Raw genomic sequence first — 15,740 nt, 5'->3', positions numbered from 1 at the left:
GCCACTGCACTCCAGTCTGGATGAGAGAGTGAGACTCCAACTCAAAAAAAAAAAGAACTGAATATATGAGAATCAGGAATGAAAGAGAAGAGATCACAATCAACGGTACAGACAAAAAGGTTATAAAGGAATACTAGAGCAACTTTATGCTAGATAAAGAAAACTTAGATAAAATGGACAAATTCCTGGAAAAATACAAACTTCTGAAACTGACTTAAAAATAATAACAAGTAAAGAGAGGAATTAATAATTTTAAAACTTTCCACAAAGAAAAGCCCAGACCCAGAAGGCTTCATTGGTAACTTCTTTTTTTTTTTGTTGAATCAGAATCTCCCTCTGCCTCCTAGGCTGGAATGCAGTGACACACTCAAGGCCACCGCAGTCTTGACCTGCTTAACTCAGGTGATCCTTCCACCTAAGACTTCCATGTAGCTGGAACTACAGGCATGCACCACCACACCTGGCTATTTTTTAAATTTATTGTAAAGACGAGGTCTTGCCAAGTTGCCCAGGCTGGTCTTGAATACTTGGGCTCAGGCAATCCTTTCGCCTCAGTCTCCTCAAGTGCTGGGATTACAGGCATGAGTCACTGTACCCGGCCTCATTGGTAACTTCTAACAAATATTTAAATAAGAATGAATAACAGTTCTTCATGAGTGATTGCAAAAAAAACAACAAAAAAAGAAGAAATGGAGGAAACACTTCACAACTTATTCAATGAGATTAGTATTACACTAATACCAAAATGAAAGGCTACATAAGAAAACTACAGACCAGTCTCTTATGAATATAAGAAAAAATTCTCAGCAAAATACTAGCAAACTGAAATCAGCAACATAAAAAGGATTATACATCATGACTTATTTCAAGAATACAAGGTTAGTTTAATGTCTGAAAATACATCAATATAACATACCGATGCTGGGTACAGTGTGGTGCAAAACCTGTGGACTCTTTAGCTCATTTCTAAAATGAATTTTAGAGCAGCCAGCAAAGTTTTGAAGCAAAGTTTATTTTGAAAGTAAACGAGAGAGAGAGAGAGAGAGATTCACCTCTCCAAGGTAGAGAAGGGAGCCAAAGCTAAGGAAACATGGCGGCCATAGCTCAAAGAACCACGTGCAGACATCAGAGTTTAACAAAGCAATGGTGGCTGCTGTTTGATGTCAAATACCTTTTAAACCTTCCCTTTGATGGGGGCAGGTCATTAAGATGATTGGGTGGTGGTCTTTTCCACATTATCACGAAGAGGCAGTACTGACACCAGGTGACAGACAGCAGGCAGATGGGTAGGTTAGTCACATGACTACTGCCATCGCTATGGAGTCAGTACCATGAAGCCCAGGAAGGGTTGATTAGGTTAACTTGTTTACAAAACAAGCTGGGGAGAGGGTGAGGTGGAGCCTTTTACTTTCAACAGGCAACCTGAAGGATTTTAGTGATTATGACCTGAAAGGTTGAGCTGTCCTATTCTTATATCTGACAGGGTTTTCTTTTGATTGGCTGAGGGGTAGGGTAGGCTGCCAGCTTGGCCTGCAGTAAAATGTAATTTTTTAAATCTCCAAATGCCTCCCATAGAACCTACCTATGGGAGATTTATCTGTGTCTAACTGTGCTAGCTACCCTGCTTCAATAACATACCAATAAAATAAAGGACCGAAACTACATGATCATCTCAGTAGATGCAATAAAAGCATCTGGCACAATCCAACACCCTTCCATGATAAAAAAAATTGCAGTATTGTGATATATTCATGATATTGGTTTTCAACCACAGTTCCTGGTTCATAACTCCTATAGCCCTTGTTACAGTCTTTTGCTTATAATATTGGGTATATTAGGCATCAAGAACAGGCTTTAGGATACAGAAACTCTGACCTTCTCCTTTTACATGCCCCAAGACAAGATTCTAATCTTCCCCTAACTTTTTCTTTTCTTTTTTTTTGCGACAAGTTCTCCACTTAAACTGGAGTGCAGTGGCACGATCCCAGCTCACAGAAGCCTTGACCTGTTAGGCTCAAGTGATCCTCCTACCTCTGCACCCCCAAAAGTAGCTAGGACTACAGGTGTGCACCACCACACTGTGAGAAATGAACTCACCTGTCCAAAAATCAAAGGATGGACACATGACTCCACAGAGTCATGGAGTGCAGCAGAAGCAAGACTTTAATGACGATCTTACAAAATCGGGTGTCTGCTGAGTAGGCACACTGAAGCAAGAAGAATCAGCACTTTTATCCCTAAAAGGCATGTCTCTCTCCTGGTTCTTCATTGGAGGAATACTGCAGAAGTTACAGGCTTTCCCATATGACACCTATGTGACACATTTTGATTGGCCTACAGAATCATTTCATTTGCATGTCCTATTTGCCTATTGGCTTACAGAATCATTCTGATTGGATCAAAAGTTTAAACATGAAGCCCACTGGCAGTATTGGGACCCTGTGGGGGGTGGGCACATAACATTAATAAGGGTATCTGATTTCAAACCAGGTGAAGTGGGGACCAAAGAGAGGTTCAAACTTTACCTGTACAATGACCACTTGTATACTTAATCCTGAATTGTACCCCACATCTTTAAAATAAATTTAAAAAATAAAAAGTAAACATGAAGGCTGCCAAAGTAAAAAGGCCCCGAAAAGGAAGCACAAAGAAGCAGAAAGTGAATCAACAAAGAGAAGCACAAAATGTTTAGACACCATCTTGAGAACCTAAGATAAGCTAGGCTCCAATCTGAAAATAAATCACCATTATTATTTCTCACAATCCCCTCTTCTTTTATTTTTAAAACATTTTGACTTCGTTTTCATTATGATTCAGATTTGTTTCCAATTTCTCTAATAATTTTTGACTTTCTTCTTCAGATTTTTTTTTTTTTTTTTTTTGAGTTGAAGTCTCACTCTGTCACCCAGACTGGAGTGCAGTGGCCGCTCCCGGTCACTGCAGCCTCAACTTGCTGGGCTCCAGCGATCCTTCCGCCTCAGCCTTCCAAGTAACCGGAATTACAGGCATGCGCTACCACGCCCGGCTGATTTTTTGATTTATTGTAGAGATGAGGTCTCGCTGCCCAGGCGGGTCTCGAACCCGTGGGCTCAGGCAATCCACTCACCTCAGCCTCCCAAAGGCGCGGGATTACAGGCTGAGCCACCGAGCCCTGCTCTTCTTCAGATTTAATTGTTTCCATCATCATGAGGTTATTATGGGAATAACCCATGGACATTTGTTTATTACTAGCAGCTTTTATGAGTCTCTGAGTTAAACCTCCAATAGGGAATTCTACAACATCCTATGGCCATTAATATTCCAGCTACACTTGCAAGAGAGGTTAAGACTGAAGGTACCATTTCTTTCCATTTTCCAAACCAACCTGTAGAAGGATCACTGATTCCAGAATTCTCAGCTAGTTCATCGGCTAAGGTGGCCTGCCCTTGCAATGCTTTAGTAATACTTAGGGGCAGTGTTACTTAGGATAAAAGTGCAACAGTTTCCACCCAACATAACACAGACCACACACCCTTTTCTGCCAACATAATATCCCATACCATATGATTTTCCCAAGTCATTCTGCTAGTAGCATCGAACTGACTAGCTACTCCTTGAAGAGCACTTCTAATATAGTTTACAAACCATGTTGATTATAGCAAATATAATTAATCCAATCTGTGTTTTTATTAATAGTAGACCACCAAAAGAGTGCAGACTCAAACCCTGAGGCTATCTGGTTTTTAGTCATGAATCCATTAGGGACTCCCCTCAGGACCCCTATGGAGTCAATGTACACTTTTGAGTCAAAGGACCTTTGTGCTCTCCAAAATCGTTGGGGAGTCTGAGTGCTTTCAGATGTGGGATGGAATACCAGGGTAAATGGAGTAGCCAATTGAACCAATGCACAAATCCCAGTCCAGATGGACAACAAGTCATGCAGGCTTTCCACTCCACGATACCACCATATATTTGCTTGAAGAATGTGTAAGCTCGAGAACTTGCTGCTGGACTCACTAGAGATATTTAGGGTGTGGGTACAAGTCAGCAATTGTCCCACAGGAGTCGTGAAACCTTCCCTTTATCTAGAGAGACATGAGAAGTGATTCATCATCCCTATGGCAAGGGAGAGGTTTGCCTTTGGGTCTGACCTCTGCAGTGCAGGAAAGAGCAGAGACAAGCTCTTACAAGTCTCACTTCCCCAAGCATCTTTGTCTTGATATAAGGCAAGCATACAACTCATCCCTGTAGGGTCTGTGTCCCAGCAGAGAGGGAACAGGACCACCTGCTCTTGTGGCCATTCCACAGCACATGCATAACAGCTGCTTTTGTTCAAAGCTAGTACTGAAAATTTGACTCATTCGACCCAGGCATTGGTGTCTCCCTGACCTGTTTTAATTTCTAGAGTTTGTGACCCTTTATATTTGGGTTGTAAATGATTCCATTCCCTAGGATCTCCAAATGGAGTAACTGCGTGGTCCACCATACATCCTCCCAACTAGGACAGGGAGGGAGGTTCCTGATTACCTGAGATTTGTTTAGGACAGAGTTATTTATCTATCTGTGAGAGCTGCCTTTGATCTTTTAGATCTCCACAATGTAAAACTTGACAAGCACTAAACTTTACAGTTAGGTTTTCTGGGCACCTTGTGCACCTTCCACTGTTTTTCTTACCCTCCCCTTATTAAGTCCTTTGTTGGTCCCTTAACACGTGTATAACAAGTCCAACCTTTTCCTGCTGTACGTATGGTAGTCTCGGTGGTCAGGAGTACTTGATAGGGGCCTTCTCAGCTGGACTGAAGTCAATCTTCCTTCTAGGACTTAATTAGTACCAGGTCTCCAGGAGGGTGTGGGGGTAGATGTGACTTCTGAAGCTTATTATTATTATTATTATTATTATTATTATTCTCCAGGGGAGAGCGTGAACGCAGTCCCCCACTACCACAAATTATGCAGTCGAGTTTCCCACACTTGGGGACATCACAGGGGTCAGCATATCTGGAGTGCAATGGATAAGCATCGCCCTGGGAAAACCACCTTCATGATCATGGTATCTCCCCTACCAGGTAAGTATTAATTATTATTATTTTTTTGAGTCAGAGTCTCACTCTGTCGCCCAGACTGGAGTGCAGTGGCATGCTCACAGCCACCACAGCCTTGATCTGCTGAGCTCAGGAAATCCTTCCACCTCAGCCTTCCGAGTAGCTGGAACTACAGACATGCGCCACCACGCCTGGCTAATTTTATGATTTATTGAAGAGATAAGCTCTCATCATGTTGCTCAGGCTGTTCTCCAGCCCCTGAGCTCAGGCAATCCTCTTGTCTCAGCCTTCCAAAGTGCTGGCATTACAAGTATGAGCCACTGCACCCTTAATGAACTTCTTTTTTTTGTTTGTTTTTTGTTTTTTTTTTTTTGAGTTGGAGTCTCACTCGGTGACCCAGACTGGAGTGCAGTGGCCGCTCCCGGCCACCGCAGCCTCGCCTGCTGGGCTCTGGCGATCCTTCCGTCTCAGCCTTCCGAGTAGCCAGAATTACAGGCGTGCGCTATCACGCCCGGCTGATTTTTTGATTTATTGTAGAGATGAGGTCTCGCTGCCCAGGCGGGTCTCGAACCCGCGGGCTCAGGCAATCCACTCACCTCAGCCTCCCAAAGGCGCGGGATTACAGGCTGAGCCACCGAGCCCGGCTAATGAACTTCTAAAATAATTTTAAGATTTTAAAATTACATGAAGAGTTTATGCATAAACATTATTTTTCATATTTACATAATTTGTTTATTTATAGCAGTTTGCTTAATTACTTATGAAAACTGAGATCTTAGACAAGGCTAGTTTTTATTTTACGTTATCTCCTGGTTAATCATTTTTAAAGCCTGTGAACATCAGGTGTTACCTAAGTAAGAATCTTAAAGTTAAATACATGAACATTCTACTGATAATTCAGAAGGTTTAGCTGGGGTTTCTCAGTTTTTTTTCGAGTCAGTAATTTTAAATTATTTATACTTGTAACAAAAACATGTATACAAATAAAGATCATTCTGGTTTTGGACTAGATTTATAGTCAAATCCTGATACTTAAAATATCTAGCAGAGGCAAATGCAAAACTTAGTAGAAAAAAATGTATGCTGACAATTCCAAAGACACTTTTCATTTTACTAATAATTTAAAACCCCTTTTAATTTACCAAAGATCACTAAAGTCACATGAACTTGGAAAGCATTTAGATTTATTTATTTACTTTATCGGTACTCATTTACTTAGAAGCCAGTTTGGTAGCATGCTGGACAAAACACATAACACGCACATACATGCAAACACATTCAAACACAAAGATTTAACAACCTTTACCTCCAAACTTCAGCCATGAAATAGCAACAAACTTACCATTTTACAAAAGACACCCAAATTCAAATTATATTTCTGACAAAATTGGAACTTACTTACATAACTAAACTTTGTTTACCCCGATAGGCAGTCAGTCCAATAAAGGTTGTGGACCAAAATTGGGGTAAAGACGTCTCCATGGCATTTTAACTTTTAAAAACATTTTTTTTAGCCGAGCTCGGTGGCTCAGCCTGTAATCTCGCACTTTGGGAGGCTGAGGTAAGTGGATTGCCTGAGCCCGTGGGTTCGAGACCTGCCTGGGCAACTTGACGAAACCTCATCTCTACAATAAATCAAAAATTAGCCAGGCGTGGTAGCGCGAGCCTGTAGTTCCAGCTACTTGGAAGACTGAGGTGGAAGGATCGCTGGAGCCCAGAAGGTAGAGGCCATGGTGGCCAGGAGCGGCCACTGCACTCCAGTCTGGGCAACAGAGTGAGACTCCAACTCAAAAAAAAACCAAACATTTTTTAACCTTTATTCTTTTTTCAGTTTTAAATGAATTTTCAATGTTCACATTTTAGTTAAAACTGACCGAACTGTATAAAAAAACCAAAATTTTAAAAATTTAACCTTGAAATAGTGAACTTACCTCAACACCAGTAGTTTAGTTGCTAGCAGATTCAAAGAAGGCAGAAAAGAGAGAAATAGAGTTTAGAAGCCTCTATTTAACCCTGTAGTTGCAAGACTATTGAACTATTTGGACTCTGAAATGTATAATTCCAACATGGAGGGCCAGGACCAAATGACTGGCACCTGTGTTAATTAAGAAATTAATTTGGGTTCCAGCACCCTAATATTCACCTGGGATGTTGTCAGATTCATTATTACCAGATTTCTGACGGACAGTTCCTTCTCTTGTTGAGCTGCAAAAGCCTAAGAGACATCCTAAAACCTCGGGCCGATTCTCTGATTTCCTTAATTATCAACTTCCTCAGATCCTGCATTTTTTTGTGGCCTCTTGATCATTACTATCCCCCCCCAGAATCTACATTTGGGTACTTTTGCTCAGCTGGCTGAATGTCCAACCCTGGAGAGTGTTTCCCATTTCCATATGGACATTGCAGCCCTCCTGATCATCCCCTTGTTCTTGGTACAAGGGCTATCCCTCCAAGATCTCAACATATTCCCAATGAACTATCTGGGGTAATGTTAGAGACAGAATTTTTATCTCATCCTTTCTTAGGTTCCTTAGGCCTAGAATTTTTATTCCCCATTCTTGGCAAACTTGAATACTCAACTCCACTTACTAGGAGTTTCTTGTATTCCCTGGTTGATGCCAGTGCCTGAATATGCACTCAATCCTCCCTTACTGGAGGTTTTTTGCGCACCCCACTTCATCTGTCTCAGGCTGTTTCCCTCATGGGAGGATGGAACTGTAGATGGAGACTCACTTTGTATCTGTGATACATCTCAGTCACACACACACTCAACCTCTGAGAATGCCCCAACCACCAAGGCAGTACTTACAGTCCATTTGTTCCTAGCTTGGCTTGTGCACAAGGTTGCCTGGTTGCCATGGTGCCTGCTTTTATTTTTTTCTGCTGCCTCCAGAACAATAGTCTCAGGCTTATCTGGTTTTGCAAGCAGCCAAGGTTCCTGAGCAGAGTAGGCCACCCAAAATTGGGTGGGAAGCATCTTCCCCCCTGCTGGAGTCCCTCACCCACAGATACAGAATATCCTGGACGAGCCCCCAAATTGTGAGAAATAAGCTCACCTGTCCAAAATCAAAGGATAGACAGAGAGACGAGGAGTGCAGCAGAAGTGAGACTTTAATGATGGTCTTGCAAGATTGGTGTCTGGTAGGCAGGCACACCAAAGCAGGAAGAATCAGCACTTTTATCTCTAAAAGATAACTCCCTCTCCTGGTTCCTCACTGGAGGAATACTGCAGAAGTTAATGGCTTTCCCATATGATGCCTATGTGACCCATTTTGATTGGTTTACAGAATCATTTCATTTGCATGTCCTATTTGCCAATTGGCTTACAGAATCATTCTGATTGGATCCCATCAAAAGTTTAAACATGAACCCCACAAAAGTAAAAAGCCCGCAAAAAGGAAGCACAAAGGAGCAGAAAGTGAATCAACAAAAGAGAAGTACAAAGCATTTCGTAACTATCTTGAGAACCCAAGATAAGCTAGGCTCCAATTTGAAAATAAATCATCATTCTTATTTCTCACAACACCCAGATAGTTTTTGTATTTTTTTGTAGAGACAAGGTCTCACTATGTTGCCTAGGCTGGTCTCGAATCCTAGACTCAAGCAATTCTCCCATATTGGCACTGCCTTGGCCTCCCAAGGTGCTGGGATTACAGCTGTGAGCCACACACTGGCCCTAACTTTCTGACTGTGGGTCGTAAGACTCTCCCCTTGGACTTCACAGCAACTTGGATGGATTTAGAGTCTATCATACGTGCTGATCTATCACAGAAAGAAAGAATAGAGTGCCTCATGTTCTCACTCATAAGCAAACCCTGAACAATTACCGTAATACTATAAGAAAGGGATTGGCAGTAGCAGGATACCACTGGGGTGGGGGCAGGGGACACAACATCAATGAGGGTACCAGATCTCAAACCAGGCAAAGTGGGGACCAAAGAGAGGCCCAAACTTTACCTGTATGATGACCACTTGTATACCTAATCCTGAATTGTACTCCACATCTTTAAAATTAAAAAAAATAAGACTCTCCTCAGAAAAAGTCCTGTCCTATACCATGGGAAAAGAGTGCTGACATCATCATCCTTCCATGAAAACCCAAGAGACTGGGTCTGGGGAAACTTCCAGGTAGCTGACAACATGAGGGTTCCTAGAGGGTGGCACCCAGGGCGGGCTTGGAAGCTTCACAAACATTTCCCCATACCTTGCTGTACACATCTCTCCATCTGTATCCTTTACAATATCTTTTATAATAAATCAGTAAATATAAGTGTTTCCTTGAGTTCTGTGAGCTGAGTCAGTAAATTAATCAAACCCAGAGAGGGGGTTGTGGGAACCTCAACTTGAAGACTGTTGGTCAGAAGTTTTAGAGACCCAGACTTGTGACTAATGTCTGGGAGTTGGAGGCAATTTTGAGGACTGAGTCTTTAACCTATGGGATCTGGCACTATCTTTGGATAGACAGTGTCAAAATTGAATTGGAAAGCTGGGCACAAAGGTTCCCGCCTGTAATCCAAGCATTTTGGGAGGCTTTAGTGGGAGGATTGCTTGAGCCCAGGAGCTCAAGACCAGCCTGGGCAACATAGTGAGACCTCGCCTCTACAAATAATAATAATAATAAGCTGAGTATGGTGGCATCCACCTGTAGTTCCAGCTACTCGGAAGGCTGAGGTGGAAGGAACACTTAAGACCAGGAGGTCAAGGCTGCAGTGAGCTGTGATAGAGCCACTACACTCCAGTCTGAGTGACAGGGTGAGACCCTGTCTCAAAAAAAAAAATTGAATTGGAGCACATCCACGTGGTGTCCACTTCTTGATGTGTGGGAAAGAACCCACATATATTTGGTCACAGAAGTCTTCTTTTTTGTTGATAATTGTTGTCATGGTATTGTAAAAGTAGAAGAAAAACAAGTTTTGAGAGAGTTTTTTTTTCTTCTAAACCAACAGTCAACAGCAGGACACAGTGGCAGGTACCTATAGTCCCAGCTACTTGAGAGGTTGAGGCAAAAGGATTACTTGAGCCCAGAAGTTTGAAGCCAACCTGGGTAACATAGTAAGATGATATCTAAAAAAAAAAAAGAAAAAAAACCAACAAAAAACAACACTCAACAAACTAAAGGGAACTACCTCAATCCAGTAAAGCATATTTACAAAAATCCCCCAACTAACATACTCAGTAGTCAAAGACTTTCAAGAACAAAGCTAAGATGCCCACTCTCACCTCTTCTATTCAACACCATGCCGGAGGTTCTAGCCAAAGCACTTAGGCAAGAAAAATAAATAAGAGGTATTCAAATGGAAAGGAAGACGTGAAACTATCTGTTAACAGATGATATGATTTTATATATAGAAAACTCTAATGAATCCACCAAAAAACTACTAGTATGCATACCATATTTTCTAGCTCTGTCCATTGTGAGGGCCCAGAGACAATAATAACCAGGTAGTGGTAAGCACAACCAGTGCCAAGACCTTATGTTCTAAGACCATTCCCCAATAATCAGGCTCCTTGGAAAAAATAGCTAATTTTAAAATTTTATTATTTTTAAATAAATATTGTGTCCAAAGGAATGGCTGATTCTAAGTCTGGGTCAGGAAACACGCAAGATGAACCTGGAGCATCTTGTAATGCCAACAAGTAAGGAAGAACACAAAGGACAAAATGTTGGGGTCTGTCTATGAACACAGGAGCCAGCTGAAGGCATTCTCAATGGACAAAGTTGGTACAATTTGAGCAACAAAGTAAGTAGCAGAATACAGGGTTATAACCCAAAGTATAAAATAAATGTCCATCAGACCTTACTGCCACTAATAAATTATTGACTAAATAAATGAAAAAGAATAGACAAATCTCTTGTAAGGAAGAATTCTAGATGTTATATTTACATATATCCTAAGGAGGTAAAGCATAACTCCTTACCCCTAAAGTGTGGGTTGCATAAAGTGATTTTCTTCCAAAGAGTACAGTATGAAAAGGGGAGAAAAAAGATAGCAATTTTACAAACTTTACAAATAGTGCTTTGACCAGCCTTTCAAAGTCAACATTCACAGTGATAAATCATGTTGATGGTGTGTACCTTTAATATGAGGTGATAAAAGTGGCAATTTGCCTCCGTGGTTTTCCTTTCCAAAACCCAAAGCCCCAGGCTAATTACGAGACAAGTCTCAATTGAAGGACAATTCTACAAAATCAGTATTCCTCAAAACTGTCAAATTCACCCACAATTAAGAAAAGTCTGAGAAACTCATATTTTGGAAAAACCTAAAAAGACATTATGAATAAATGTAATGTGGTACCTTAGATTAACTCATAGAACAGCAATGCAACATTAGGGAAAAACTGGAATGATCAGGTGGCATGCTCATGACCACCATAGCCTCAACTTGCTTGACTCAGGTGATCCTTCCACCTCAGCCTTCTAAGTAGCTGGAACCACAGATGCACACCACCACTCCTGGCCAATTTTTATTTATTTATTTATTTATTTATTGTCGAGATGAGATCTCACCAAGTTGCCCAGGCTAGTCTCAAACCCCTGGGTTCGGGCAATCCTCTCACCTCCACCTTCCAAAGCGCTGGGATTACAAGCATGAGTCACTGCACTTGGTGCTCAGAGTATGCATTTTTAAAAATAGAGGCTCCCTGAATTATACCCCACATCTTCAAAATAAAAAATTTAAATAAAATAAATAAATAAATAAATAAAATAGGGACTCTACTTTCCTCCCATCCCCTTTCAATTTCCTTTCTCTTTCTTTCCCACCTTTTCCTTCCTTCTTTCCTTCTTCCTTTCTTTCTTATTGTTTTTTAAAGACACAACGTCTTGCCATGTTGCCCAAACTGGAGTGCAATCCCACTGCAGATCAGGACGGGAACTTTTTTTTTTTATAGTTGGAGATCTCACTCTGTTGCTTAGACTGGAGGGCGGTGGCACAATCACGGCTCACTGCAGCCTTGAACTCCTGGGCTCAACCAAGCCTCCTGCTCCCGAGTAGCAGGGGACTCTGGCTGATAGATCAGCCTCTTTTTTTTTTTTTTTTTTTGAGTTGGAGTCTCACTCTGTCGCCCAAACTGGAGTGCAGTGGCCGCTCCCGGCCACTGCAGCCTCGACCTGCTGGGCTCTGGCGATCCTTCTGCCTCAGCCTTCCAAGTAGCTGGAACTACAGGCGCACACTATCATGCCTGGCTAATTTTTTGATTTATTGTAGAGATGAGGTCTCGCTAAGTTGCCCAGGCAGGTCTCAAACCCACAGGCTCAGGCAATCCACTCACCTCAGCCTCCCAAAGCGCGGGATTACAGGCTGAGCCACTGAGCCTGACTTCTATTTTTATTTTTGTTTTTGAGTCAAGGTCTCACTCTGTTGCCCAGACTGAAGTGCAGTGGCACAATCATGGCTCACCACAGTCTTCACCTCCTGGGCTCAGGTGATCCTCCCTTTTCAGCCTCCTGAGTAACTGGGACTATAGGCGTGTGCCACCACACCCACCTATTTTTTTGACTTTTTGTAGAGATGAGGTCTTGCTATGTTGCCAGGCTGGTCTCAAACTCCTGAGCTCAAGTGATCCTCCTGCCTTGGCCTCCCAAAGTGCTGAGATTACAGGTGTGAGTCACTATACCCAGCCCAGCATGGGAGTTTTAGCCTGCTCCATTTCTCCTGGGCCAATTCACCCCTTCTTTAGGCAACATGGTGGTCACCTGCTCCTGGGAGATCACCATAGTAATGCCTAACTTAGTGTGGACATCCGATCAGCATAGCACACTACAGCCCAGAACTCCTGTGTTCAAGTGATCCTCCAACCTCAGCCTCCCGAGTAGCTGGGGCTACAAGCATGTTCTGCCATAGCTGATTCCAATAGGCTCAGATGTTTAAAACAAAAGACTTGGAGTCAATTGACCTTCTGCATTGCCCTTCACCGACCATATGGCCTTGGGTCTATTTGAGACTACTGTCTTATCCATAATATAACACCTACCTCCCAGCGTTGTTCTGAAGATTAATGAGATGATTATGTAAAATAATTAGCCCAGTATACAGCCTGCAGCAGTGCTCACTAAGTAATAGCTAGTGTAGTAATAATTAAAAAGTTATTTTTCTCTCCATTGCCACCTCACATCCTCTATTGGAATAATGTGAGAAAAAATAAAATATAAAACTCTCAGGAGCCGGGCTCGGTGGCTCAGCCTAATCCTGCACCTTTGGGAGGCTGAGGTGAGTGGATTGCCTGAGCCTGAGGGTTCGAGACCCGCCTGGGCAACTTTGCGAGACCTCATCTCTACAATAAATCAAAATGAGCTGGGTGTGGTTGCGCATGCCTGTAGTTCCAGCTACTCGGAAGGCTGAGGCGGAAGGATCGCTGGACCCCAGCAGGTCGAGGCTGCGGTGACCGGGAGCGGCCACTGCAGTCCAGTCTGGGTGACAGAGTGAGATTCCAACTCAAAAAAAACCCAAAAAACTCTTAGGGAGCACAGACTTTTCCATGTACCTGTGTTGCACATTGTTTTCCCATGAGACAAACACAGGGGATGCTGAAATGGAAAGAGAAGGTGGTGCTTGGTGGGACAAGGAAAGTCCCTTTCCGGGGATTACTCCAGGCTGCAGATAACTGCCCCATCCAGGGTCATGTGCTCCCCAGGGTCAGTCGCATCCCTGAAAAGGACCACCCCAGCTCCAGCATCACCTCCTGTTGTAGAGTCAGCTGAGGGCTTTGCTACCTGTACCCCAGTCCAACCCCGGAGATCACCAGAAGTTGAAGAGAGTTGCCCCACCCAAGATCATGTGCTTGACAGGGTCAGCTGCTTTCCTGAAAAGGACCATTCCAGCTCCAGCATCACCTCCTGTTGTAGGATCAGCTGAGGCCTTTGCTACCCGTACCCTAGGCCAACCTCTCCCAATCCTGCTGCCACGCCTCCTTTGCAAGTGTTGATCTTGAGGGCATTCTTAACACACTGCCTATATACAAATCTCCCTCTTGGTCTGTCCCAGACACCCAACCTATGACAACTGTAAGGTTTGATTATAAAAGCATGGTGGCTCATACTTGTAATCCCAGCATTTTGGGAGGTCAAGGTAGGAGGATGTCTTAAGGCCAGGAGTTTGAGACCAACCTGAGCAATATGGCGAGATCTCCATCTCAATCAAAAAATTAGCTAGGTGTGGTGGTGCATGCCAGTACTAGATACTTGAGAGGCTGAGGCAGAAGGCTCACTAGAGTCCAGGATTTCAAGATTACAGCTAGCTATGATCACACCACTATTTTCAGCCTGGGTGACAGTATGAACCTGTCTTTGAAAGGAAAAAAAAAAAAGGTTATTAAATGATCCTACTTCTGGCAGTCCAGTGTATTTATCTCCATAATGGGCATGTACCCTCCTTGTTCTCCTGACAGAGCATTGTCTCCACAGGGATGCATCTAGACCCAGTAATTTGTAGAAACTGATCAAAGTTAGAGACCCCTATCATCATGGGTTTGCTTTCACTGCAGAGGTGGTATCATAAATCTGGTTTCTGATTGTGTTTCCTCCTTTGCTGTAGCCCCAAAAGCTCAGACTCAATTCTGGGGCCCATCCTCTTTTTTTTTTTTTTTTTAGCCAGAGTCTCACTCTGTAGCCCAGGCTGGAGTGATCAGGTGGCAAAAATATCAAAATTCTAACATTTCCTCCACCAATTCCCTTTCTTATTTTCTACTCCACACCAAATGAAAAAGAAAGTAATTAAAAAATAATGCCACAGACCACTAAAGAGGAACAAACCAAATCATACTTCTCAAAAGTACTTGACATTGAACTTGCTTTACTTTGAAAGGAACTTTAGTAAAAACTGAATTTCTGTTATCCTCCTGAAGTTTCAAATTAAGTAAAAAGGGAAAGCCCACTGTTCTGGTAAGAAAAGCTACAAAAATTTTCAGGGTTGGTCAAGATTTTAAATGTTAGCAATAATAAGACTGGGCATGGAGACTCACGCCTGTAATCCCTTTGGGAGGCTGAGGCAGGAGGATTACTTCAGCCTGGGAGCTCGAGACTGGCCTGGGCAACATAGCAAGCCCCATCTCTATTTCTATAAATTAAAAATAAAACAAATTAAAAATGTTAAAAAAGAATAGTAATGAGTTCCTTATTGGAGCTCGACCTGCAGAGATCAGAGCTGAGAAGGAACACATACAGAAGCGTCAAATTCCAGCTTGCAAGACTACCTGAATGAATGCCTATTCTCCCAAGTAACTTCCAGGTCACTGATTAAGCTATAGATGTTAGAAAGAATGCATCTGTAGGGGTTCAGTTGAGGAGAGGGGCTGGGCAGCAGTAAATCTGATGGGGCTTGGGTGATTTTTCTAAATTTCCAAAGAGGGTCTTCTTTTGTCTTGTTTTTCTTTTTTAAGTCAAGAGTCTCACCCTTTTGCCCAGGCTGGAGTGCAGTGTCACAATCATGGCTCACTGCAGCCTTGACTTCCCTGACTCAGGCGATCCTTTTGCCTCAGACTCCTGAGTAGCTGGGACTATAGGCTCATGCCACCATGCCTGGCTAATGTTTGGGTTGTTTTGTAGAGATGAGGTCTTGATATGTCGCCTAGGCTCAAGCAATCCTTCTGCCTTGTCCTTCCAAAGTACTGGGGTTACAGGTGTGAGCCACAGTGCTTGGCTTATGTCCCTTGAGCCTCAGAGGTAGGAAGAAGGGTCTTTGGAGGCCACCTCATTCCTCCCCATCACATATGGATATACAA

The sequence above is a fragment of the Carlito syrichta genome, unplaced genomic scaffold, assembly GCF_000164805.1.
Source record: "Carlito syrichta isolate Samal-C Ts95f unplaced genomic scaffold, Tarsius_syrichta-2.0.1 Scaffold307240, whole genome shotgun sequence".
In the NCBI taxonomy this organism is placed as follows: Eukaryota; Metazoa; Chordata; class Mammalia; order Primates; family Tarsiidae; genus Carlito; species Carlito syrichta.
The sequence above is the reverse complement of the archived record's forward strand: the minus strand, read 5'-3'. Positions refer to the sequence as shown.